General features: G+C 40.6%; 1 protein-coding gene across 3 annotated transcripts in view; it reads left to right on the forward strand.

Moving 5' to 3' along the window:
• Positions 1-26,568, forward strand: part of SH3GL2 (SH3 domain containing GRB2 like 2, endophilin A1) — a 194,583-nt gene that overhangs the window by 113,416 nt on the left and 54,599 nt on the right. The window contains exon 1 of one of the 3 annotated variants that reach the window (XM_070431723.1): positions 4,791-4,857. The exons of 1 other annotated variant lie outside the window; for it this stretch is intronic. The gene's annotated coding sequence lies outside the window, so the exon portion shown is untranslated. Of the gene's footprint in view, positions 1-4,790; positions 4,858-16,880; positions 16,903-26,568 lie in introns of those variants that run through there. One more of the 3 variants, XM_070431724.1, reaches the window with a different exon arrangement.

The following is a 26,568-nucleotide window of genomic DNA, read 5'->3' on the forward strand; positions in this document are numbered from 1 at the left end:
AAAGTGATGCAAAGCAAAGGACTGAATCCAAGAATACTCTATCCAGCAAGGCTATCATTCAAAATTGAAGGGGAAATAAGAAGCTTCACAGACAAAAAAGGGCTAAGGGAGTTTATCACCACCAAGCCAGCCATGCAAGAAATGCTAAAGGGACTGGTGTAAAAAGAAGAAATATCAAGCTCAGAAAGAAAACAGCCACACACACAAAAAAGAAATGGCTACAAACAAGTACCTTTCAATAATAACTTTAAATGTAAATGGACTAAATGCTCCAACCAAAAGACATCTAGTGGCTGAATGGATAAAAAAACATGACCCATATATCTGCTGTCTACAAGAGATCCACCTCATTAGAGGGACTCACACAGAATGAAAGTGAAGGGATGGAAAAATATCTTTCACGCAAATGGAAAGGAAAAGAAAGCTGGGGTAGCAATACTTATATCGGACAAAATACATCTCAAAGTGAAGGCCATAACCAGAGATAAGGAAGGCCACTTCATAATACTAAAGGGATCAATACAACAAGAAGATATAACCCTGGTAAACATATATGCACCCAATGCAGGAGCACCCACATACATAAGAAAACTTCTGGAAGATATCAGGGGAGAGATCGACAACAATACAATCATAGTAAGGGACTTTAATACACCACTGACATCACTGGATAAATCCGCTAGACAAAAACTCAGCAAAGAAACAGCAATCCTAAATGACTCACTAGATCAGATGGACTTAATTGACATCTTCAGAACACTTCACCCCAAAGCTGCGGAATATACATTCCTCTCAGGTACTCATGGGACATATTCAAAAATAGACCACATATTGGGTCACAAGCAAAGTCTCCACAAATTCAAGAAGATTGAAATCATAAAAAGCATCTTCTCAGACCACGATGGCTTAATGTTAGAAATAAACTACAATAAAAACAACCCAAAATACTCAAACACTTGGAAGCTGAATAGCATGTTATTAAATATTGATTGGGTTACCAATGAGATCAAAGAAGAAATTGAAAACATCCTGGACACTAATGACAATGAAAACACAACAATCCAAAACCTCTGGGACACAATGAAAGCAGTCCTGAGAGGGAAGTTTATAGCTCTACAGGCCTATCTCAAAAAACAAGAAAAAATGGTGGTTAATCATCTAACTCTACAACTCAAAGAATTAGAAAGAGAGCAACAAGAAAACCCCAGAGTGAGCAGAAGGAAGGAGATAATAAAGATTAGAGCAGAAATCAATGACATAGAGACCAAAAAAACAATACAGAAAATCAATGAAACCAAGAGCTGGTTCTTTGAAAGGATAAACAAGATTGACAGACCCCTAGCCAGGCTCACCAAGAAGCAAAGAGAGAGGTCCCAAATAAACCAAATCAGAAATGATAGAGGTGAAATAACAACAGACCCCACAGAAATACAAATGATTGTTAAACAATACTACGGGCAACTCTACTCCAACAAACTAGACAACCTGGAGGAAATGGACAAATTCCTAGAAAAATACAACATTCCAAAACTCAATCAGGAAGAATCTAAAAATCTCAATAGGCCAATAACTATGGAAGAAATTGAAGCAGTTATCAAAAAGCTTCCAGCAAACAAAAGCCCAGGACCAGACGGCTTCTCAGGGGAGTTTTACCAAACTTTCAAGGAAGAACTGAAACCTATCCTCCTCAGATTACTACAAAAAGTTCAAGAGGAAGGAACACTTCCAAGCTCATTCTATGAAGCTAGCATCACCCTAATTCCAAAACCAGGTAAAGACAACACAATGAAAGAGAATTACAGGCCAATATCCCTCATGAACATAGATGCCAAAATCCTCAACAAAATCTTAGCAAATCGGATCCAGCAGTACATCAGAAGGATCATACACCATGACCAAGTAGGATTTATCCCAGGGATGCAAGGATGGTACAACATCCGTAAATCAATAAACGTGATACATCACATAAACAAATTGAAAGAAAAAAACCACATGGTCATATCAATTGATGCAGAAAAAGCATTCGACAAAATCCAACACCCATTTTTGATAAAAACTCAGCAAGGTGGGAATAGAAGGATCATACCTCAACATAATAAAAGCCATATATGACAGGCCCACAGCCAACATCATACTCAATGGACAAAAACTAACACCATTTCCCCTAAGAACAGGAACAAGACAGGGATGCCCACTCTCACCACTCCTGTTCAACATAGTACTGGAAGTATTAGCCATTGCAATTAGGCAAGAAGAAGAAATAAAAGGCATCCAAATTGGAAAAGAGGAAGTAAAACTGTCCTTATTTGCAGATGACATGATATTATACATACAAAACCCTAGAGACTCCATCAAAAAGCTACTAGACTTAATACATGAATTTGGCAATGTAGCAGGATACAAAATTAACCCCATGAAATCTGAGGCATTTCTTTACACCAATAGTGAACTTTCAGAAAGAGAAATTAGAAAAACAATCCCATTTACCATCGCACCAAAAAAATTAAGATACCTAGGAATAAACTTAACTAAAGATGTTAAAGACCCTTACTCAGAAAACTACAGGACGTTGAACAAAGAGATAGAGGAAGACATAAACAGATGGAAGAACATACCATGTTCTTGGATTGGTAGAATCAACATCATTAAAATGTCCATACTACCCAAAGCAATCTATAAATTCAACGCACTTCCCATTAAAATACCAATGGCCTTCTTCAAAGATCTAGAACGAACTCTCCAAAAATTCATCTGGAATAATAAAAGACCCCGAATAGCTGCAGCGATCCTGAGAAAGAACAAAGTAGGTGGGATCTCAATGCCAGATATCAAGCTGTATTACAAAGCCACTGTTCTCAAAACTGCCTGGTACTGGCACAAGAACAGACATATAGATCAGTGGAATAGAATAGAGAGTCCAGAAATTAGCCCGAACCAATATGCTCAATTAATTTTTGACAAAGGAGGCATGAACATACAATGGAGCCAAGATAGTCTCTTCAATAAATGGTGTTGGGAAAATTGGTCAGATATATGCAAGAAAATGAAACTAGACCACCAACTTACACCATACACAAGAATAAACTCAAAATGGATAAAGGACTTAAATGTACGACAGGAAACCATAAAAATTCTAGAAGAATACAAAGGCAACAAAATCTCAGACATATGCCAAAACAATTTCTTCACTGATACAGCTCCTAGGGCAGTTGAAACTAAAGAGAAACTGAACAAATGGGACTACATCAAAATAAAAAGCTTCTGCACAGCAAAAGAAACCATCAACAAAACAACAAGAAAACCCACCTCGTGGGAAAACATATTTGCCAACGTCATATCTGATAAGGGCTTAATCTCCAAAATTTATAGGGAACTCACACAACTTAACAAAAAGAAGATAAACAATCCAATCAAAAAATGGGCAAAGGATCTAAATAGACACCTTTCAAAAGAGGACATTCAGAAAGCCAAGAGACATACGAAAACATGCTCAAAGTCACTAATCATCCGAGAGATGCAAATCAAAACAACAATGAGGTACCATCTCACACCTGTCAGAATGGCCATCATCAACAAATCAACAAACGACAAGTGCTGGAGAGGTTGTGGAGAAAAAGGAACACTTGTGCACTGCTGGTGGGAATGCAGACTGGTGCAGCCACTATGGAAGGCAGTATGGAGGTTCCTCAAAAAATTGGAAATGGAACTCCCATTTGACCCTGTGATCCCACTTCTAGGAATATACCCCAAGAAACCAGAAACACCAATCAGAAAGGATATATGCACCCCGATGTTCATAGCAGCACAATTCACCATAGCTAAGATCTGGAAACAGCCTAAGTGCCCATCAGTAGATGAATGGATTAGAAAACTGTGGTACATCTACACGATGGAATACTATGCTGCTGTTAAAAAGAAGGAACTCTTACCATTTGCAACAGCATGGATGGAACTGGAGAGCATTATGCTAAGTGAAACAAGCCAGTCAGTGAAGGAAAAATACCACATGATCTCACTCTTTCATGGATAATTAAGACTATTACAAACTTTTGAACAATAATAGATATAGAGGCAGAGCTGCCTCAAACTGATTGTCGGACTGCAGTGGGAAGACCAGGGAGGGTTGGGGGACTGGAGGGAGGGGAGTAAGAGATCAACCGAAGGACTTGTATGCATCCATATAACCATAACTAATGGACATAAGACACTGGGGGGTAAGGGAGGGCAGGGGCTTGTTAAGGGCGGGGGGGAAAAAAGGACACTTATGTAATACCCTTTGTAATACTTTTAGTGAAAAATAGAAATTAAAAAAATAATAATAATAATAACATTGGCAAATATGTTTTCCCATGCAGTGGGCTCTCGTGTTGTTTGGGGAAATTGGACAGTTACATGCAAAAAAATGAAACTAGACCACTAACTTACACCATACACAAAAATAAACTCAAAATGGATAAAGAACTTAAACATAAGACGGGAAACCATAAAAATACTAGAGGAATCCAAAGGCAGCAAAATCTTAGACGTATGCTGAAGCAATTTCTTCACCAGTACTGCTCCTAGGGCAATGGAAACTAAAGAGAAAAATAAACAAATGGGACTACATCAAAATAAAAAGCTTTTGCACAGCAAAAGAAACCATCAGCAAAATAAGAGTAACTATTATTCGCATTACTCAGAACTCTGAAGCTGGTGCTGAGTATACCTCTTAGGGCTACATAGAACGGGTTTGTAATGTCTGTAGAGGTCTCCCAAGGACATTTAATTTCAGATCTCAACTCTTTTTCTAGGGCTGTTTGTTGTCCTTTGTGAATTTGAGATCTGTGTAATCTAAGGACAAATGCAGACAAAACAGGGGTAAGTAAGCTCATTCAGAAATGCACCTAATGGCATTTTCTGTGATCTGCCTATATTTTACTGCGTTATACTGAGTGTATGTCATGCAGTCTCATTTGTTAATTTGGTGTGTTTATGAACAGGCTCAAATTAAATACAAATGTTTTATTTTAATCATCACCTGATATGAAAAAGTCTTTACTTTCTGGATGAATCTATACATGCATTTCAGGAGAGGAGAGTTTTCATTGACATCAAATATTTACTTTACAGCTTTTAGATCTTCCTCCTAAATCCTGCCTCAGATACAAAGCAAATCCTGTCCCAACACAAGCAGGCAATGAATAACCCCGTGGCATATACTGTCTCTCTCACACTCATCACATGTATTTACCGTTCACATTTGGTCCCCCCTATCCCCACCAATACAAGGTGAGGCCTTGTCTTGTCCAGATATTGCCTACAAATCCCTTTTTACCATGATGTCCCCATTACAGTTGGCCCTTGAACAACACAGTTTTGAACCGTGCAGGTCCACTAATTTATTCGTGGCCTTTTTCCAATAAATACCTGTACTGTTTTCTATCATGGTTGGGAGTCTGCAGATGCGGAGGGCTAACTTGTATGCCTTGATCTATTCCATTTTATGCAGGAGACTTGAGGATCCATGGATTGGTACCACTGGGGATCATGGATTCTTTAATCCCCCATAGATACTGAGGGACAACTTAACTTTGGGGGATTCAAAGCTACATTTGGATTTTCAATTGCATGGGAATTTGATGCCCCTAACCCCCATGTTGTTCAAGGGTCACCTGTATATTAAATAGAGTGTACGGAGATAATTCAGCAAATCTTTATCTCCGGGCATCTCCATTATGAATGTTGTGTGGATTTGTGCTGCCCTCAGGGCCTCTGAGATGGGTAGGGAATGGCCTAGATTCTGGACTATTCTTATATTGTCCTCTTTCTTCTCCTCATAGTCACCTTTGCTCTTCCCAGTTGCTGTATCTACTTCTTGACATTCTTATCACCCACTCTATTTCTTCTCTTTTTTCTGCTTCTTCTATGATTTCACTTGTTCTTAAGTTTGATTTTCATACTCCGTGATGCTGGATTTTGCTTCATGCATTTTATTTTTTTGAATTTGACTATTCTTGACCCTGTTTCATGTCAGATATTTCTAGAGAAAGTCTATCTTGAGTAATTCAGAAATTCTAGAGTAGAACAATTCCAGTTTGGAAATATTCTAACTTGGGTTTTTAAACATGTAAAATTGGAGTATAGAACCATTTGATTTGGACTTTATTAGAACATTTTCCACAAGTATGTAGTTAGCAAGTGTATTACATTCTACTTATAAATTAAATGTTCTTTAACAATGAGCTCATGGTGACGTCTCTCTGGTAGCTTTAGCAGACCCCTTACTTACCCTCATGTAGCTCGGGCCCTTTATTGTGCTTCAAATCTGCGAGGGAGATCCACTTCTGAGATTAGTTTTAAAAGTGCTATTTAAAGGCCGTCTGCATGGCCGCATTTAAGAAATTAGGCCATGCAAAGCCAACCTGATTACACGATTCAGGTTTAAGGAAATTTGAAGTGCATTTGAAGTTCTTGGTTACCACAGATCTTAGATTTTTCTAGAACTGAAACACTGAAATTTGGCCTTGTAAAGGTTTATGTAAGAATAATTCCACTTCCAGCACCAGGATATTTTCTTTAATTCTGAGTCTTCAGTGACCAGGCTGTAATTTTCTCCATGTCCAGAAATGGATTCCATAGCCTTGACACACTTTTTGTTTATCTAGCAGTTTATTTCCCGCTGTTGTGATTTTTCCTCCTATCAAAACATTGTATTTGTTTCCAGTGTAGGTGAAGCGGTTAGCCCGGAGGATTGGCTGACCTCTAATGCTCCTGACTGTGCAGGTTGCAGTGATTCCCGGGGCTTGCTCATTCAGGGCAAGAATGCTTTCGGCCTGGAAGAAGCGTGTTTCCTTTACTTGCCTCTTACCTGCAGAAGGAGGTCATTCCCTACCGTTTCTGAGTCAGGACTGAGGGCATCGCTCCCCTTCAGTGGCAGCCCATGGACAGAAAGCCCGGGAGTGTGCTCTGCAACAATTTTTCTTTTTCCTGCAGCAGCGCAATCTGGAAAGTGAGAATCTTTTTGGAAAATACATTTTCCGTTACCAGGAAAGATTGACAAAGTTAACAAAAACCCAGCAGTCATCTGGTGTGCACAGTTAGAAACTGCCATTTGTTTTAGTTTAAAGTGTTGCTTCAAGAAAGCCATTAACCATTATCTTTCATCAGGTTTAGCTGCATGCTGAAGTACCCTTTTAATATCTTATTATTAGACAGTGATCATTATTAATATTTAATTATTCTGATATGAATATAAAGCAGAAGCTTATTAAACCTTTAGTCAATAAGTCAGAGCACATTTCTTGTCCCAGATGCAAGAACGTAGTTCTTGTGTGTGGTGTGTTCATAAAATCAAAGGCCCAGTCCATGCACAGATGGGTGACACTCCTCAGCAGGGACAGACATTAGCCTCTTTCTGGTGTAGGCTGTGTATAATTGGCCCCTCTCCCTCCACTGTGCTAGGCATGGCCTTGGGACTGCATGGTCAGGAGCTTAAGACTGAAAATGGACACTAAAATTTGAATGACTACATGTTACATGTAAGGGAAGGAGGTTTTCTCATTACGTACATACATACATAATCTGTGCATTATACACTCATATGTTTAACCTATATTCTGTCTCCTCTGTTACTTTGCTTATTTCATAGTAGGGCAATATTTTTTATTCTTTGGACACCTGAGCTGATGTTCATTCATTTAACAAATATATATCAAGTTTTTACTCTGTATTAGGCATTGTGGAAGGGTATTGGAGATATAAAGAGAAATAAAAATAAGAATCTTATTATCAAGTAGCTGATAGTACCATGAGGGAGACAGAAAAAGAAGCCATTAAGAGAGTGAGGGAAGTGGTATTATCCTTATAGTAGCTCACTTGAAGTTGTCACCTCACTGACGCTCATTTATTTTGTTTTTTAGATACATAGTTCTCTGTTTGATTTTCAGATAGTTCCTGTTGCTATACTTTCAATTTTAATCTTTTTTTTCTGCAATATTTTGTTGCTAATGTCATACAGTGCATTTTTTCATCTCAGACATTGTAGTTTTCATCTCTAGGAGTTTGATTTGCATCTTTTCTATATAAAGTTGACCTTTGAACAACGTGGGGGTTAGGGACACTGACCCTACACACAGTTGAAAATTCACATATAACTTTTGAGCACCCGAATTTTAATGACAGTCATCCCTCAATATCTACAGGTAATTTGTTCCAGGACCCCCATCCCACCTCCCAAGGATGACAATATCCACGGATGCTCTTATATAAAATAAGATAGAACAATGAATAAAGTCAGTCCTCTGCATCTGTCGTTGGTTAAATCTTTAGACGTGAAACCGAATGTTTTGTTTATTTGTTGAAAAAAATCTACATATAAGTGGACTCACATAGTTCAAACCCATGTTGTTCAAGAGTGAGCTGTATATATATTTATATAAATATACATATGTGTGTGTATATATATATATATATATATATATACACACACATATATACATATATATGTGTGTGTGCATGTATGTGTGTATACACACAAACACACACTAGAGGCCCGGTGCACGAATTCGTGCATGGGTGGGGTTCAGCCGGCCTGCCCCAATGGGAACCGATTGGGGCTGGGCTGGCTGGGAGGAGGGGCTGCGGGCAGTTGGGGGAGGCCCATCGGGGCCCCAATCCATCCGGTTAGCCACTGCAGTGTGCATTATAGCGACCAGTCGTTCCGTTGTTCCCATAGCTTGGCTATTATATATATATAGACTAGAGGCCTGATGCTTGAAATTCTTGCAAGAGTAGGCCTTCCTTTCCCCGGCTGCCTGCATTGGCTTCCCTCTGGCACCTGGGACCCAGGCTTCCCTCCGGCCACCAGCAAGCACCTGGGACCTGGGCTTCTCTCACAGCCCCGGCTTTGTCCGGAAGGATGTCCAGTCTAATTAGCATATTATGCTTTTATTATAGATATATATTTTTTTTTCTGTGTCTATTTTACTTCTTGAACACATGGAATATAATTACAGACAGTCCTCAACTTATGATGGTTTGACTTAGGGTTTTTTGACTTTCCATAAAAACTATACTTTGAATTTTGACTTTTTCCTGGGTTAGTGATATAGAGTACCATAGTCTGTCATGATGCTGGGCAGTGGCTACAGTGTACTGTGTTACCAGCAATTTTTGTAGATATTGTGTTCTCAATGTGTTTAAGATAGATTAGATTAAGCTGTGTTCAGTAGTTTAAGTGTATTAAATACAATTTCAATTTGTCATATTTTCAACTTCTTTTTAAAAATATGTATTTTATTGATTTTTTACAGAGAGGAAGGGAGAGGGATAGATAGTTAGAAACATCGATGAGAGAGAAACATCGATCAGCTGCCTCCTGCATACTCCCTACTGGGGATGTGCCCACAACCAAGGTACATGCCCTTGATCGGAATCGAACCCGGGACCCTTGAGTCCACAGGCTGACGCTCTATCCACTGAGCCAAACTGGTCAGGGTATATTTTCAACTTCTAATGATTTTACTGGGACATTCTCATTGTAAATTAAAAAGCATTCTATATAATTCTTTTTATGTCCTTTTAAACTAATTCTATCATCTGTGTCAGTTTTGGGTTGGATTTAATTGGTTGTTTTCCTCAGTATGAATTTTTTTTTTCTTTTTACTTCTTTACATGTTTGGTAATCTTTGGTTGTGTGATATGAATTTTACCTTATTGGGTATTTTTATATTCCTATAAAAATTCTTGAACTTGGTTCTTAGATACAGCTAAATTACTTGGAAACAGCTTTATCCTTTTGGGTCTGGCTTTTGAGATCTTCTGGGGAGGACCAGGGCAATGTTTACTCTGTAGCTAAAACAACTGACTTGGCACCACTGAGGCACAAGCTCTCTTGAGTTCTCTACTCAATGCTTGGTCAGTTACGGCTTCCTAGTATGTCTGGGGGAATAGGCACTGTTCCTAGCCTATGTGAGTGCTGGGCACTGGTCCCTTGAATCTTGGGTGGTTCTTTCTGCAGTTTTGATTGGTTTCTTCACATGCTTGTGCTGATCAGTTCTCCACTCAATAGTCAAGGGGACTGTCTACAGACCTTCCCAGTTCTCTCTGTGACCATGTGTAGCTCGCTCCACTCTGGAACTTGGCCTTATAAGTGCCAGCTGCCTTGCTGTCCTCAGATTCTGATCTCTGAGGCTTCACCCTGGTTTTTCCTGTTTGCATTGTGGGCTGGAAAACCTCTCAAAATTGGGACAGTTGTGGGTCTCATCTCATTTGTTTTCTGCCAGTCAGGGATCACTGCCCTTCATTTCCTGATGCAAAGTCTTGAAAATTGTTGTTTCTTGCACACACACAAACACACGCACGCACACACACTCACGTATACATATGCATCATATGGTTGGCTGGTTTCAGGCAGGAGGAGAAGTCAGTCCTTCTTACTCCACCTTGCCCTGGAACTGAAGCCTGATGGCATGCTTTTTGAATTGTCAGAACCTGTTAGTTCAATGTCTTTCAAAGGCATCCATGTAGTCTAGTGGGAATGGTGCTATAAGGCTGAGTCGCATCCTCTTTCTACCAGTTACCAGCTGTGTAAGCCATCTCAAGGGACAGACTCGTGGAGTCTTCTGCTGGGTGAAACTTTATAGGTGATGTGGTCCGTTCTCCAACGGATGGCCAAAACTCTCTCTGCATCGCTGTTCCCAGACTTTCACACATTGGGCAAATTTCCTTTTTAAAGAACACATTTCCTATTCTAGATGTTTCTCATGGTTTGAAGCTTTTTTCTTACATGAGCTAAAATCTGTCTATCTCTGACTTCCATCTAAATTTGTCTAGTGAAGTCACGTGAAGGCAGTCTAATCCCTTTTCCATATTTGAGAGCTGCTTGCTTCCATCCTTCTCAGGATAAGCATATCCTCATCTCTCTGCGCCTCAGTTGTCTCGATCGTAGGATGTGGCCTTTCTGGAAAAGCTCCCTGTGTCTGTGCGTGCCTTCTTGAATGCCAGATGCAGAAGAGAAAATGCTGTCTCTGCCTCCCAGAAACTCATTGGGGAAGAGATTCAACTGATGCAGTGGGAAAGTAAAAATGCCACGTTATAAAAGCGTGCCAAGTGAGCTGGCCCTTCACAAGCCTTTAGAAAAGATCAAATTAATTAAGGCCTCCAAAGTGAATCTTATGCACTGAAAAGGACTGTTAATAAGTGTGTTTGGTAGGATGATGAGCAGTAGTCAAAGATGTATCAACAGCTGACCTGTCCCCATTCGTTTTCCTGAGGCCCATTATGCCTCGGACCTTTTCCGTTTCAGGTTCTAAGTGACACCTTTGGGTTCCACACAGCGAATGAGTTTTTAAAAAATATATATTTTATTGATTTTTTACAGAGAGGAAGGGAGAAGGATGGAGAGTTAGAAACATTGATGAGAAAGAAGCACCGATCAGCTGCCTCCTGCACACCCCCTATTGGGGATGTGCCTGCAACCAAGGTACATGCCCTTGACTGGAATCGAACCTGGGACCCTTCAGTCCCCAGGCTGATGCTCTATCCACTGAGCCAAACCAGCTAGGGCAGCGAATGAGTTTTGATAAGATTGTGCTTGCAGGAGGGTGGAAGCATACCAATAAGTGGCTTTTTTCTCCTGCAGATTATTTGGACTCGGCTCTGGTAAAGACACCTTGAGCTTTTATGTGAACACCTTGTGAGCGAGGTGTACAGTAAAGCCCTACTGATGCCTTTTTATTTAACACTTTAAAACTCCAGATCGCAATGACAATACTTCGGCATTTACTGTACAGGGAGCCAGGAAACACCTTTCAGAAGAGAGCAGTGCAGAACCCAGGTATCGTGATTTCGTAGCACTAGGTCATGCTGTATCCCTGACACACACAGGTGTTAGGGCTTCTCATCGTAGTTTTTCAAGCATCTCGTTACCTTGCAGAGATTATAATAGATGACATTAAGAGAGAGAACTATATAGAGACATGGCATGCTGCTGTAGTCATCATTTGGGAGAGCATACAACATGGCAGCATTTCTTAGACTAGAGGAGTGTGTTAAAAATGCAGATTTTTCAGGTCCTACCCCCAAAGATTGTGATTTAGCCATTCCATGGGTACTGGGGGCAAGAGAGTTGCTGTGTACTTGAAATTCATTTCTGGATAATTCTAGCACAGGTGGGTCCATCCTACTTTGAGAAACATTGGTGGGGAGATTAACCAAAGTATTTCTATGCATAATCCACTGACACAGATAGTAGTGTGGTGAAGACCTGGGGTGGAGGCAGAGGGCAGGCCAGAAGGGGTCAATAGGGGGAAAAGGAGTACATCTGTATAACTTTCAACAATAAACATACATTTTTTTTTAAAAAAAGAAACATCTTTGGGGAGTGATACTGTGATGCGAGGGTAGAAAAGTCTTGCCCTGCCTCTGACCATGGATTTGTTCTTGCCTCCACCAACTTCTGAGTCTACTTTCTTTAAAAAAAAAAAATCAGGAATTTATATAATGAGGAATCAAAAAAGTTAGACAAGACTCTTCAGTCTAGCCTTAAGATACCCGTATGTCCTGGTTTAGTCAGGGTTGTGTATCTGGATCATACAATCTACCTGTTCTTCAGGGGTGTTGGGAAAGTGAATGGAAAATCAAGTGCCTGCCCAGTCTCAGAACAAGTGTGACTCCCCCCTGCCTTATCATTAAATGTGCTGAATGATGTTTACTTTCCAAAGTGGCCAGGCTAACTGAGATTCTAAACTAGAACTTCAAGCATTGTACATGTGAGTTAACTATTTCTAGACTGTAAGAACTGTTTCCAGGCCTATTTCCAATCACTGTTTTCATGATCTACCAAATTGAGGGCAAATTATTAATATGAAAAAAGAACAAGCTCTTACCTAAAATATGAAGTTAAGCTTTTGGAGTCACACACATGTGTTTCTGAGTGCATTTGAAAGTTTTAGTGCCCTGTACTTATCAATATTTAAAGTATAGTACTCTGAGAAGAATCTTTTCTATATTTTTGTTCCACCTATATATAATAAACTGTAAATCTTATATATTTTTATAGGCAGAATTTTTTTCTCTAGTTATTTATAAAATCTTCCATATATTTTAATATGTTGAGTATCCTATTTGTAAAGTTGTAGTTGTCCAAAACAAACCAAATTATCATTGACAAGTAGATATGTAGTTTATCAATAGAAGGGAAAATGTTTTAATTTATTCTGCTTGGATCTAAAATTATAATTTTAGCAGCATCTATTATTACAAAGAAATTAGCTTGTTACCAAGACATGATGCAGCAAGGAGATTAACCTGATAGTGAATTAACTACACAATCTTCTGCCTTTTTGTACCAGAGAGAGGACAAAAGAAACAAGCAGTTGACTTTCCAGCATTCTTTTGACACTTTACATGAAATGACAGAAAAGGAAATGTGAGAAGTAAAAACAAAGGACTTAATACTCAATTTTCTAAATTTAACTTTATGAAAGCCCAATAGTCTTGGGGATTTATGATGTATGGCTATCTAAACTGGTCGCTCTTAAATTATGAGCCATGGTGTCCATTTGTACCATGACCCCTTCTTAGGTGAGCTGCCAAAATGTGATCACTGTACACAATTAATGTTTGCTACCATAATCGCTCCATTGTCTTCTAGAAGAAACATTTTGATGAGACTGAGTGGCTATGTGTTGTTGAGCAGGGTCCAACTGTGGCAAATGAGAGGGTGGGAAGCTTTGTTGGGAAGATCAGACTGGTAACGAACCGAGGTCTGTAGAGGTCTGTCTCTCAGGCTCCATGAGTTCTCTAGCTCTTCTCTTGCTCGCTAACTTGCTTGGGTTCCCCACCTCCACCCAGCGGCCTGGGATGGGTGGTTTGGTTACACTGACTACAGGACTTCAGGTTTTGGCTTTGGCTCCTAGATCCAGACTCACCCCACCCTTTACCAGACTTAGAAAATTAGCATTAAAACGGCCACCTCCCGTGGTTTCCCTGGAACTTCACTATTTCAGGGTTCCTTTTTGGGTTACAAAAGTAATGTATATTCATTATGAAAAGCATCAACAAACAAAAGAAGAAAAACTAAAATAATATATAATTCTCTCGCCAAAAATAGTTTTGATATTTTGAAGACATAATCTCCTCTAGTCCTTTTCTACATGTTTGTTTTTAAGAGATAGGATCATGCTGTTTTAAGTCTGACTCATTTTCTTTTAAGTCTGACTCATATTCTCATGAATGTCTTTTCCATCACTTTTAATGGTTGCTGTGCGCTCCACTAAATGAAAGTATCATATTTTACTTAACTAGTCTGTTGATTATTTCTTAGTTCCTTAGGAAAGTTTCTCTTAAATTTCTGAGTATCATTCTAGCTGAAGTACAGAAAAAAAAGTATATTTTCATGTGTGATCACACATGTGTTTACTTATATACTTGTGTCTCGGTGTGTGATTGTGGCTTTGACTATTAATTGGAAAAGTAGGGCAGGGAAATAGGGGCAGCTGTACAGAGAACCCCGTAGTGGTGTCAGTGGCAATGCTCCGGCCTCCTGCCTGTGATCCCAGATAATTTCTTGCCAGGGAGATAATGAACTGAATTAGAGCCAGACGCTCGCTCTTCCCTCTGCCTGTCTGCATTGCTAATAGAATAATATGACGATTACAGCACTAATGTAAAATATGTTATAATCAAATGATACACTGCAATTACAGCCAGCACTTAAAGCACTCACGGAGGGCCAGGTACTATTCGAAGCAGCTTCACACACAGTAGCTTCATCTTTATTCGTTAATCTTTATAACCACTTTATGGAAAGCACGTACCCTGGAGCACAGCAACATAAAGGATATTCCAAATGTCTAAACCATTATTCAAACTTATCCCGGGACTAGACAAAGCAAATTTTCATCTACTTTAAAAGTGTGCAGTGTGAAAACTGAGGGTCTCTTGAACAGGGGTGGTGAACAGCACTCCAGAAGTTAGCAGGCCTTTCGGCCTTGGTGCATCTCTGATGCACTAATTGCTGCTGCACGGAACCCATCCAGGGAGAAAAGCAGTAGAGGCAGCAAGCAGAAAAAGTACTGGAAAACAAATACTCCCTTAGTGGTTATTTTTAACTGCTCTGCTTAAGATGAATCAGATGTTCTGACCCCTTCAAAAGGGAGAAAAACCAAGTTCTTATGAACTGATGGTCTGTGTGGAGTCCTTAGTCACACTCCTATCCCTGGTCAAATGGAATGTAGCCCGAGGTGCATGTAGAATGTGCCTTGTCATAGCTAAGGGCTCACACTTCCTCGGCTTCCATGTCCCCTTGGAAGTGCAATCTGTGGGCTCCTTTCGGATGAGGAATCTGAGGGCGCTGCGGAAGTGCAACACCTGCCCAACAGAACATAGCTGGGAAGTGGGGGACTTGGAACCCAGGAAGGTGGCTTTTCAGGCTTCCTTTCTTTAAGTTAACCTCTGACCTGACCTGTGCCTGCCAAGAGAAGGCAAAAGTGATTATGAAAAATCTGTTATTTAGTGAGCTTTCTTCGTCTCCACTTTTGAACAAATGACAGTTTCCCCTCCATATTGTAGCAATTGATAGGCCTCACAGGTCTGTGGCTGTTACCCTCTCTACGCTGAACACGAGCTTGTTGAATATACTTAATATCCATTATTTCTCTAAGCCATCATCACCATTCATTTCCTTTTGGGAATATTCTTTTTGTCTTGTTTTATATTTGTAATTTAACTATTTTGCTTTTGAGTGGGCAGTAAAATGTTGGTTTGCTGAAATTCCTTCTATTACTGAATGGCTCATCAGGATTATACACCTCTGGGTCACTTCCCTTCACTGTCTGGTAGGGCCGCTACCATCACCACTTACTTTCTTTGTAAATTAGCCATTTTCTTCTGTAGTAATTTGTGTCCATATCTGACTATAGGCTCCCAGTAGGAAGTGGTAGATGTAGGTGAGAGATGCGCATCTAGGGCACTGAATATAATTAGCAGGTTCTCTGAGTTAGCTCATCATCTCAGCTTCCCTGGTGCCCCACCCTCCTTTCTCTCTCAGATGTCTTTTATCTAAATCACTGGTTAGTAAATTTGCTTCTGTTGTACAAGATCAATAGTACTGTACAGTAAACGCATATTTAAAATACACAGAAAAAAATTCCAACCTTTTCTGAGAGCCAGAGAAAGATTATTGTATAAATAAATAGTCTCTGTGGATTTCATTTGGATTATTTCTATGTCCAAGTTTTCATAATGTACCTTCAAATTCTCACCTCATGTACTTATCTCTTTTGTAGCACTAATCATCAGGGTTCAGGAAGCCTTCTATCATTTCTCCCAAATGTGCTCACTATTTTTACAGGCTTTGAAATCTTACATCTTCAATTAAAAATATGAATGAGTAAATTCTCTGGTTGTCTTTTGGAATTAATCTCACTTTACTTTGCCTTCCATGCCACCCACATGCTACATACTTACAAAGCTCTGAATAATGATGTAGTAACTCCTTTCTGAGACCTAGCCAATGAGTCTATACATTTTTCATACATCACCTTAAATGCAGGATGGCTTCCTGGCAGGTCTGGTTGAGAAATGTATCTGTTAACTTCTCATGAACTTCCAAGCCACATGCACGAGAGATTGTCTCTGTTTAACTTTAATGAAAAGGCCAGTTTTAGGTGAAATTTTTTAACAACTGAAATGTGTTTTTCCTTCATATTTTCTCTCAGCATTACTTTGCTGAGGCAATTCTTCTCCATTCTCCCTCTGTTTGCCTGAGCATTCTTATTGGCTATAAAGACTTTTCTCAAACATTCTTTCTGGATTTTCTCCTCCCCAATCAAAACTTACTTGTCTTTTCCTCATTTTTCTTTCAACAGTCTGGCCTCTGTTGTTTTTGATGAGAAGTCAGCTGTACCACAATGGGACAAGGTATTTTTCTCTTACTGATCGCAACAATTTCTCTTTGGCTTCCAATCTTTTGATGATTCTCAGTGTGAATTTATCCTACTTGGAGTTTATCGAGCTTCTTAAAAGTATAGATTAGTGAGTGCTCTTCACCAAATTTGGGAAGTTTTCAGCCATTATTTCTTTGAATATATTTCTGTTCCTTTCTCCTCTCCTTCTGTACTTTCATGATGTGTGTGTTGGACATAATGCTACCCTACCTTTCTGAGTCTCTGTTATTGTTTTCTTTCTGTTCTTTGCATTGCATAGTCTCTGTTCATCCATTATCAAGGTTGCTGATTCTTCCTTCTACCAGTTCAAATCTACTGCTGAGCCATTCTAGTGAAGTCTTCATTGTAGTTACTGTAGTTTCTAACCCCAGAATTTCCATGTGGTTGTATTTTGTAATTTGTGTTTCTATTGATAATTCTCTATTTGATGGGACATTGTCATCAGACCTTCCTTTACTTCTGTAAGCATAGCTTCCTTCAGTTCTTTGAGCATATTTATAATGGCTGCTCTCAAGTCTCTGTCTTTTAAGTCTAACTTCTGGGCACCTGTGAGTTTCTGTTGCCTGTTTTTGAGGGGTGGGGGTATGGGAGAGGGGCCATACTTTTTTTGGTTTCTGGCTTTTGTTTTCTGCCTGCCTCATAAATTTTTTTGAAAAATGCACATTTTGGGTAAACTGTTGTAGCACTTCTGAATGCTGACCCCTCTGTCCTCTTTTTGGAGGAATTTCCTTGAAGTTGTTGTTTGTTTGGTCACTTGTTTACCTCTTTGGTGACTTGGCCGGACTAATCCTGTGAAGTCTGTTTTATCTACATTATGCACTTTATGACTTCCTTGCTCAGGTTTGGTTTTTTCCCCCGTGTTTTTATGTTGTAAACTGGCTTCCTAGGGTTTTTCCCTGGGTCTGCATACACCATTTATTGATCAAAGTTTGTGCTTCAGCCACCTTTACCAGGTGGATGTGTGTGCTCTCACGCTCAGGGCGTTTGTGCCGCCCTCCCCTCCCCCTCCCCCTCCCATGTAGCTGGGTGCTCCTTTCTCCTGTCTCTCCAGAGAGGGTGCGGCGCTGGCTATGCACACGGCCTTCCGGACCATGAGGCATGAACCTGATTTTATTTGTAAGCCTGACTTCCTGACTTCCTCCTCGGTTAAAGCGGCTTATTGTTTAGCAAGTCTTTGATCAAAGGTGTGCTTAAGCCCTTGGAGTCAGTAAGGCTTCCGTGTCTGCTGATGGACCGGTGTCTGACTTGGGGAATATTTTCATGTCCGCCTGTGTCTGCTTATTCCTGAGTGGGTGCAGCCGAGGGTGTGTCCTCACCCTTTTGGACCCTTGGGGCTGAGTGTGCTCCCAGGAGCACTCTTCTTGGATGTCTCTCTGTTAAATGTATGGCTGGTCCATCATTTCTCTTTTTGCTACTAATGTCATGAAGCTACCAGCCCCCACGTAGCTAATTGCTTGCTGCCACCAAAATTTCCATTGTTTTGGACAATGCCCTTAGGCATGAACTTGTGGTTCTCAACCTGTGGGTCGCGACCCCTTTGGGGGTCGAACGACCCTTTCACAGGGGTCGCCTAAGACCATTGGAAAACACATATATAATTACATATTGTTTTTGTGATTGATCACTATGCTTTAATTATGTTCAATTTGTAACAATGAAAATACATCCTGCATATCAGATATTTGCATTATGATTCATAACAGTAGCAAAATTACAGTTATGAAGTAGCAACGAAAATAACTTTATGGTTGGGGGGGGTCACCACAACATGAGGGACTGTATTAAAGGGTCACGGCATTAGGACGGTTGAGAACCACTGCCCTACTCCATCCCAAACACAGTCAGTCTCCTGGTGGAGCTCTGGCATTAGGACCTGCCTCTTCTTTTGGGAAAATCCTCTCTGCTGTTGCACTGAAACTTTGCCCTGACGGTCTGCTTTGGGGAACTCCAAGCTAAGACAGACACATGGACGTAAAAGAACAAAACTGCCATTGGCAGGGAGAGTGGGGAGTGGGGGAGGGCAAGGAGCATAAAAGGAACCTGAGTTATATTTTTACATTTTATTTATTTAAAAGTTTCCATACCAAGTAGTGCAGAACGTTCGCTTTTTAAAAGCTGAGTGGTGCTTAGGTGGGTGCCCGCCTTTCGGAGTGTGAATTAATGTGCCAGATTTCTATGGGACGCTAGTCTTGCTCTTTGACTTTTCACTTTTCTCCTGGAACCTGTTTCTTGTGGTGCTTAAATCCAGTTTCTTCCTTGGCATGTTCATCATCTCAGTGTGAGTAAATTAATTCTTCATAAGCATAAAGAAAGGTGCCTGTATCCGGCTGGTCCAGGAGAAGATGCACCACAGTCATTAAATTGCAAGAAACTGCACCAGAGAGGGTTGCGGGGCAGAAGGGAGGGGAGTAAGAGATCAACCGAAGGACTTGTATGCATGCATATAAGCATAACTAATGGACATAAGAGAATGGGGGGTAAGGGAGGCCAGGGGATTGTCAAGGGCAGGGGGTGGGGGAAGGACACATATGTAATACCCTTTGTAATACTTATTATAATATTTTTTTAAGAGAATAAAAAAATAAAAATAAATAATAAAAAATAAAAAAAATTGCAAGAAACTTTCCCTCCATTTTTTGTTGTACTTCACAGTATAACTTTCTCTTCCAACAGTAGTGTGGTACCTAAAATCATCTGCTTTACTAAAGATATTCTCCCGAGCTTTAAATGACAGGTTCTTGCCCTAACCGGTTTGGCTTAGTGGATAGAGCGTCGGCCTGCGGACTGAAGGGTCCCAGGTTCGATTCCAGTCAAGGGCATGTACCTTGGTTGCAGGCACATTCCCAGTAGGGGGTGTGCAGGAGGCAGCTGATCGATGTTTCTCTCTCATTGATGTTTCTAACTCTCCCTCTCCCTTCCTCTCTGTGTAATATCAATAAAATATATATATATTTTAAAAAGAATCATTTAAATAAAAAATAAAAAAAAATAAAAAATAAATGTACTTTTAAAAATAAATAAATAAGTAAGTAAGTAAATAAATAAATAAATAAATAAAAGTTTCTTAGAGGGAAGGCAGGAATGGAGAAGGAGGGGGGTGTGGGGGGGTGGTGGAGATTAACCAAAGAACTTATATGCATATATGCATAACCCATGGACACAGACAAGAATGTGGTGAAGGCCTGGGGGGGGAGGGGGCAGCTAGAAGGTGTCCATGGGGAAAACAGGTCACATCTATATCTTTCAGCAATAAAGAGAAATTTAAAAAAATAAATGACAGGTTCAGCATACTCTTAAGCTAGGAAATGTTATGTAAGAGTAGATGGTAGTTCACTCAAAAGAAACACAGTTTGCAGGAAACCAGAAAGTAATTTCATTGGGAAAATTTCTTTTAGGTTCCAGAAAATTAAGTCCCACTGTGAGTTTTCATGTGCTGTGTAGGGAAGGGGGTCAAAACCAAAGCAAAAGGACAAGAGCAATAAAGAAAATACATTGTGTTCTCTAAGCCTACTTGGAGAGCAGGATGCTTTTATTAGCAAATTTGGGCCTTGGTGCATGCGGGGCTTCTTCCAGAGGAGCCGTATGTTCTCTGGTGCATGCCACATTTGTGACGATCCTGGTTCCTTGGTCCTGCAAAGGAAAGCGAAACGTGTAGCCCTTACCGCAGGCATGAAACTCTTTCTGAGACAGCATCCCTTGGTGACGCCAAGCTCTCATTTGGCTGAGTGGCTTTGCACTAAGTATATTGAGCATGATATTTTAAAATTGTAAATCCTTGCATGTGTCACCTTCAAGGCTCTTAGTTTGACAGCCTTCATTTAGTCCAAAAGGGCCTGCAGGGTCTGGCTCCTGCTGGTGTCTGCAGCTTCATCTTGGGTGCTTTCTCCTTCTTTTTCTAGTCTTGATTCACACTGGCCTCTTGGGGGAGCCATGCTTACCCCACATATTCAAGGGCTTTGCCTGTTCTTCTCGTGTCTGCAGTGCCTGCTACATAGAAGGCATTCAATAAATACTTTCCAAATGAATGAGTGACAGAGATCAGAAGGTGGCTAGCTCTAACATGGTGGTGGTGATGGTGATAGAAAACAAGCATATGCGGAATGTACCACCTTTGACTGCCTTGTCTCATCACTGGTGTTTTAAATGGGGATTGAATAGGCCAACTCTTAACTTTCACCCTATTCTTTCTAGCTTCTTAAAATCATATTCTTATCAACCGTCATGACCTTAATTTTAAAAACCTGTTTAAGATACTGTTGCAGCCCTGGCTGGTAGCCCAGTACTTTGGAGTGTTGTCCCATATAACACCAAAAGGTTATGGGTTCAATTCCTGGTCAGGGCACATACCTAGGTTGTGGGTTCGATCCCCAGTCTGGGCACATACGGGAGGCAACTGATCAATGTTTCTCTCCCACAGCAATGTTTCTCTCCCACACCAATGTTTCTCTCTCTCTCTCTCTCTCTCTCTCTCTCTCTCTTTTCCTCTCTCTCTAAAATCAATAAAAACATATCCTCTGTTAAGGATTAAAATAAAACAAAACAAAGGTACCATTGCAGAAAGTGCCCAGAGATGTGGTTAATTTCCCTGTTTTCTATATCTGCCTTTTGTCTTCAAGCTTTGCCACTGGCAGAGGAGTATTTTGTGAGAAAGAAGAAAGCGCAAATGCTGTGATGGTTCAGGGTAATGAAATCAAGCAGAATTGAATAGAAAAGAGAAGTTAAAGATAAAAGATGAACAAACCAAATTGGTGCAGAGGTTGTTGTGCAACTCCTCGGCCTTCTCATCTACTTATGCATTGAGCAAGGCACCGGGAGATAGAGAAGAACAAGATCAAAACCATGCCTTGCAGGGAATTTAGGAAGTTGGAGAGACATTCGAATGGATGATGGTAGCACAAAATACAATCTAACAAGTGCTGAATAGAGTTAGGCCCAGGAGCTGTGGGAGCACAGGGGGGTTTGGCTGTCGGCACAGAGGATGGTACAGTTGACTGAGAGAAAATAGGATTCAGTAGACATACTGAAGAGTAGACATAGAGGCAAAGGAAGGAAGTAATGGATTTATTATTGAAGCCAGTAAAGCCTAATGGGTTTTAATCAGTTCTTGGTATTTACCAAAAACATGGTTAGCAACAATTCTTAGCAATGTAAACAGCTATAGAAAGTAAATTAAAAATTCTAAAGAATTTGTGTACTTTGAAGTATCCCCCAGTGCTGCTGATTGATATCTATTGATCACAGCCAGCCCAAGTAGATCCTTTCCTGGGAAAAGGGAAATATACTGAGTATGAGAATTAGGGGTCCTGGATTTCTGCCCTGTCTCTGGTACCACCGGGCTGGGCTGTCTAACCATCACCCGTGTTCATCTTGCCCCACTTCCTCAGTGGTTCCCATCACTGCTCCTCTCCCCGCTACCCAGCATACACAGGTACCCACAGGATAGTGTGTTCTCATCAAGAATACAAATTTACTCTTGTAGTAATTCTCTTCTGATGGGTGACCAGATTTCCTCTTTCTTACAATCTCCACCCAAAATCTGAGTTGGAAGCCCTCATTTTTCAGAAAAAAGAAAAAACAAAGAAAGAAAGAGAAATCTACTCTGCATAGGCTCATGAATGTTTTCTCTCTTTTTTTTCTTAATCCTCACCTGAAGATATTTTCTCCATTGATTTTTTTTTTTTTTTTTAGAGAGAGCGGAAGGGATGGAGAAAGGGTGGAGAGAGAAAGATAAAGAGAGCGAGAGAGAGAAACACATCAATTAGTTGACTCCCACATGCACCCATCTGGGCCCAGGGAATGAACCTGCAACTCTGACCAGAAATCAAATCCGAGACCCTTCCATACGCAGGCAGACACTGTAACCACTGAGCCACATTAGCCAGGTCTGTTTTCCCTTTCTTCACACATTTTCTTGCTTACTGTTTGCTAACACTGAACTAATACACCACAGAATTCTAATAACATGAGTTGATTTGATAAGAAAAGAGGTCACTTCTGAAAAACGCATAGCATTGCTTTCTGAAATGTAAATTTTGAATTCATCTTTAAGGAGTAACAGTGCCCACAGGTACATTATTTTGCTCTTAAAGAGCCTCATCTGGAATGATCTCTCATATTAATGGACCTCAAATCTTTAATCAGCCTGGACTTTAGAACGTGTGTATTTCTTCCTTCTACTACAAGTAAGTCCTGGTTAGAAGCAATTTTGAAGCCTCCACCTTATTGTCACCATGTCCATGAATTTCCATGTCACTTTGTTACTCTCAAGTAACAGGGTCATGTGGTAGTGCTTGTGGAGTAATGACTAGCGTTGTATTGGTGAAGTATTTTACAGGTGACAAAGTGCCTACTCAGTTATCTAACATAATATAATCTTCACAACTTCCCTGTGAGGTAGCTTTTAATTATCAACCTCTTAAGTCAGGAAACTTAAGAGGTAAAATTATGTGCCTCAGGTTACCCAACCTAGAACATAGCACAAAAGGTCCATAAACTTATGAATGGATAAACAAGATATACTCTACCCATACAATGAAATGTCACTCATCTGAAAAAAGAAATGAAGTACCAGTAAGTGCTGCAACATAGATGAACCTTGAAAATATTATGCTACGTGAAAGGAGCCATAAACAAAAGAGCACATAATTATAAGACTTAATTTATAGGTAAGGTCCAAAATAGATAAATCCAGAGAGAGAGAAAGGAGACTAGAGGTTGTCAGGGGCTGGAGCATTGAATGGAGTTGGCGGAGGGGACTGGTAATGTGCACAGTGCCTTTGTGGTATGAGGAAACTGTTTAAAACTTACATTATGGTTATGATCATACAACTCTGTAAATGCATTAAAATTATTGAATTGTATACTTTAAATGAGTGAACTTTGTGGCATGATAATTATATCTCAATAAAGTTGTTAAAATTATTAATTCATTCTTCTCTTCTCTGTACCCCGGAGCTTGAGGGCAAGTGATTTCAAAACAGTTGCCACTAGGCCCCCTTCTTGGTAGATATTTGGCTCCACTTTTCTGCTGTCATAAGATGTCGCCCTCTTCTTTTTTTAAAATATATCTTTATTGATTTCAGAGAGGAAGGGAGAGGGAGAGAGAGAAAGAAATGTCAATGATGAGAGAGAATCATTGATTGGCTGCCTTCTGCACATCCCCTACTGGGGATCAAGCCCGAAACTCGGGCATGTGCCCTTGACCAGAATCAAACCCAGGACCCTTCAGTCCACAGGCTGACACTCTATCCGCTGAGGCAAACCAGCTTGGGCCCCCTCTTATTTTTTAAAAATATATTTTTATTGATTTCAGAGAGGAAGAGAGAGAGAGATAGAAATATCAGTGATCAGAAAGAATCATTGGCCCTAACTGGTTTGGCTCAGCGGATAGAGCATTGGCCTGTGGACTGAGGGTCCCGGGTTCGATTCCGGTCAGGGGCATGTGCCTTGGTTGCGGGCACATCCCTGGTGGGGGGTGTGCAGGAAGCGGCTGATCGATGTTTCTCTCTCATCGATGTTTCTAACTCTCTATTCCTCTCCCTTCCTCTCTGTGAAAAATCAATAAAATATTTTTTTTTTTTACAAAAGAAAGAATCATTGATCAGCTGCTTCCTACACACCCCACACTGGGGATGGAGCCCACAACCTGGGCATGTGCCCTGACCAGGAATTGAATTGTGACCTCCTGATTCATAGGTCTATGCTCAACCACTGAGCAATGCTGGCATCCCCCTCACACACACACTTCTCCTTAAAAATCTCTCTCCTCTAAGCACTCCTCCATTCCTTCCTCTCTTGTCCAACTTGAACAAACAAGAGGACAGCCTCTTAGAGTCCCTGTATTCACCACCTCCTACTCATGAGCAGCACATTAGCAAGCCTGTGTAGAACTAAAAGGAGAATATTCTTTCCTGTGTCCTTTCCATATCTTATATTTTGGCAGAGTTTCATTAGAGTTTTGCAAGCACTCAAGTCAGTCAAGAGCAAATCTCCCACATGGTTGAAAAGCACTAGACAGAAACTTGAAGGCAAAGGAAGCCATTAGCACCAGTTTGGAATGATGCTAGAATCATATTCAGAGCCTGTCCCCAATTAGTGCACAACTTTGAGCAACGCAAACCTGCAGAAAAGCCAAAACTGTACCTGTTGTTTGTCAAATGCTCCGTATATCTGCATAGGAGTGGTAAATAGAACTCTTGCTACAGAGTTGATTGAGGCAGTAGGAAATGGGATGGTAAAGGCAGTGGCTTCCTTGCACACCCTGACAGCATCCTGGGAAGGAAGGAAGCAAGTCGGCTCTTCCTTGGTGTGGGCTGTAGTGACCTTCCTGGAATATACGCTCCAGCTATTCAGCAGCCTTTCCTGTTACAAACATCCTATGGGCAGAGAGGTCATAACGGCTGAGGACCAGATTGTGAGTGAAAAAGCAAAGGAGGACTTTGTCGGATGGGTCAGGGCTGGGGTGGGGGGTGTGCCTTCACCTTTTCTCCTTCTCTGACTTCAGCGTGAGCCTGCAAGCTGTGAGGCTCCAGGGGGAATCGGCCGCAGTGCAGGCAGCAGACCTCCCAGCTTAGGGTGGAAGCAGAATGGTGCACCTGTCAGTGCTCAGCCTTCTTTGCAGTGATGGGCTGCTTAGCATTCAGAAAATTCTGCCTAGGGTTATAAATGGAATATATATATATATATATATATATATATATATATATATATATATATATATATAATTTGCTGTCACTAAGGTTCTTTTAAAGTTTTGGGTTAGGGTGATGAAATTTCTGCAGATATGCATTATCAAACTTGATATCTCAGACAGGGATCCATCTTTCTGAGCTTATTCTTTGTTCTTAATTGCTTTGTCAGTGGGTCGATGTTTTTTGCTTGTGTGTGTGTGTGTGTGTGTGTGTGTGTGTGTCTGTGTGGTGGTGGTGGTGGAGGATATGGGCTTCTTCATTGAATGCCACCACCTAACACACACACACAAAGAAGCTCAGCTGAAAGCTGAAGTACCTGCCTTGAACGGAAGGAGGGGGGCTGCCCAAGCATTAGTGATGGAAATGGAGCATATTGTGCTCAGCCTGCCTGCGGCTGGTGCCCAACAGCTCTCATTTACTCTGCTTCTTATGGGTATTTCATACAGTCACAAATGGTATTTCTACAGCAGAAAGTGAACTGGAAGAAATACTATGTACAAAAAAATATGAGGATGAAGTTTCTGTTGTTGGATTTTTAGTATTCTTTAGCTCACTTGTACTTTGCCTTTGAGACCATCATACTAACCGACATCACAAATACACACAGCAGTTTGCTTAGTCCCAGAGCAGCCAGACACTTGGAATGATTGTTCTAATTACCACCCACTGCCACCTCCTTGTTCCTCCTCTGGGCTTGCTTACACTTGTTTGAGAAACTACTTCCTTGGTTTTTTCGATCCGTCTCTGTCTCTCTCTCTCTCTTTTTTAATATGTTTTATTTATTTATTTATTTTTTTAGAGGGAAGAAGAGAGGGAGGTAGAGAGATAGAAACATCCATGAGAGAGAAATATCATCCATCAGCTGCCTCCTGCATGCCCCCACTGGAGATTGAGCTGTCCATCCAGGCATGTGCCCTGAATGGGAATCGAACCAGTGACCTCTTGGTTCA

Source organism: Myotis yumanensis, unplaced genomic scaffold, assembly GCF_028538775.1.
Source record: "Myotis yumanensis isolate MYYU_CA2020_CCGP unplaced genomic scaffold, mMyoYum1.0.hap1 SCAF_12, whole genome shotgun sequence".
Classification (NCBI taxonomy): Eukaryota; Metazoa; Chordata; class Mammalia; order Chiroptera; family Vespertilionidae; genus Myotis; species Myotis yumanensis.